General features: G+C 38.7%; 1 protein-coding gene and 1 non-coding gene across 2 annotated transcripts in view; one reads left to right on the top strand and one right to left on the bottom strand.

Moving 5' to 3' along the window:
* UBE2E1 (ubiquitin conjugating enzyme E2 E1) overlaps nucleotides 1-2,052 on the bottom strand; it is a 98,846-nt gene that overhangs the window by 19,317 nt on the left and 77,477 nt on the right. The gene's annotated exons all lie outside the window — the stretch shown is intronic.
* On the top strand, nucleotides 686-788 carry LOC111725771. The gene has a single exon (XR_002773752.1). It is a non-coding gene; the product is annotated as a U6 spliceosomal RNA (small nuclear RNA).

Genomic DNA, 2,052 nt, shown 5'->3' with positions numbered 1-2,052 from the left:
TTTTTTTTTTTTTTTTTTTTAAATAAAAGGTAAAATAGGGTTATCCTGGGGTAAGCAAGGTTTCTGACTAGAAAGACAATGCCTCAAGGGCTTGGAGGAACGGAGGGGTCCTCAATCTGGGCTATCTATATTCTTTCTCTTGTCCTTCAAAACTTTGTTTCATTTAAGCCCAGTTTTCATAGTTCTTTAGAATACAGTTGCTTGAGATCTGAGGGGAGACCCTCTGACATGGTTGTTCTTATTTCATTCCAAATACATTTTCTATGGTGGCCCATAAGCTGCACATTTGGATGAAAATCTGGTATCATTCACAGGAAATGTTTAAAATGTTTATCACTACTCCCATTCCCAACTATAATCCTATGAAAATAATCATTTGCTATAAAGGGTTTAGGTCTCCTGTGCCTCCTCCTGTAGTCACACTGAAGGTGAGATTTTGGTCCTATGATAAAAGCTTCTGCTGACAATTGGAAAACCTAAACATACCTACACTGATAGACACTATCTTGCTGTCTTTGCCTTCTTTTCTCTTACCTTCAGTTCAGGGGCTCTTTCCTGGGCTCTTTCCTAGCCTCTTCCGCCTTAGACAGGAAGTGAGAGAATGTATATGTGGAGCAACTACAAACCCCGAAGCAGTGTAAATAAACAAAAGGGCCTCAAGTCCAGCCAAGAGCAGGATGCAAATCCACTTTCAGCAGCACATATGCTGTAACTGCACAATACAGAGAACATCAGCATGGCACCAGCATAGGAATGACATGCAAATCTGTGGCATGTTCCATTATTATTATTACTTTTTTTTTTTTGAGAAAGAGCCTCAAGCTGTCTCCCTGGGTAGAGTGCTGGGGCATCACAGTTCACAGCAATCTCCAAACTCCTGGGCTTAAGTGATTCTCTTGCCACAGCCTCCCAAGCTGGAACTACAGGCACCCGCTGCAATGCCCAGATATTTTTGGTTGTAGTTGTCATTGTTTCGCAGGCCGGGGTTGAATTTGAAGCCACCAGCTCCGGTGTATGTGGCTGGCGCCTTAACCACTTGAGCTGTAGGCGCTGAGCCTAAGTTCCATATTTAAAAGAAAAAAAAAATTTTTTTTTTTTTTTTTTTAACTGAGGGAGGAGTGCCTGAGCCCTCTCAAGAGTTTGAGGTTGCTGTGAGCTAGGATACCACAGCTACCTACCCAGGGCACAGAATGAGACTGCCTCAATCAATCGACCAACCAATTAACTGAGGTAGGGGGGCCTGATAGCCCGGCACAGGATACTTTACCTAAAGAGGGTGCTCTTCTTCCCTATTTTAATACAGAAATACCAAGTATTAGCTAAGATAGCTATTCAATTATCAAATAGTCAACACATGGAAGACTTGCAATGGGTGAATTTAATTGTGTATAAATTACATCCTAATCAAGTTGACGATTTATCCAAATATAAGCAAAATAAATTGAATTCAATTCTCCAAAATTTATTACATAAGGGTTTGTTCTGCTCTATTATTTGTATATTTAAAATAATTTCAACACTTGGGAAGAAAAATGTAATTTTCAAGATTCTTTCATAAACTCTGAGTTTTGTTCTTTATCCAAACCTTCTGAATCGGGAAGGTTAGACCCATTTTAAAGATGGGGAAATAGATTTAGCAGGCTAAGTGATATGTTTGTACCAAGTCATAAAGCCTGGAAATCAGTTTTGGCCAATGCAATGCAGATTTTCCTAAAGTGATATTCTTTCCGCCACATCCATGAAGCTTGCAATAAAGTTATTTGCCTTTGGACTCAATACAAAAGTTGTTTAATCACATTTATCAGTTTGCCTTCCCTATCTTATGATTTCAGTTTTCTTTCACATTTGTATGGAATCTGGGATTAGCAAGAATAAGAAAAATCTTGTGATATGACAGAAGATGTTACTAAATTAATAAAAATTAATTCATTTTGTTTGTAGAAATGAAATCAGTTGAAAATAAACACATACCACACAGAGTACTAAGTGTGGAGGAAAGGGGATTTCAGTAATAATGTGAGAGAATACTGTGTAAATCATGTCCCCCCCCCC

This window comes from Otolemur garnettii, unplaced genomic scaffold (assembly GCF_000181295.1).
Source record: "Otolemur garnettii isolate 467f Iridium unplaced genomic scaffold, OtoGar3 scaffold00002, whole genome shotgun sequence".
In the NCBI taxonomy this organism is placed as follows: domain Eukaryota; kingdom Metazoa; phylum Chordata; class Mammalia; order Primates; family Galagidae; genus Otolemur; species Otolemur garnettii.
This window is presented reverse-complemented; position numbering and strand designations above follow the sequence as displayed.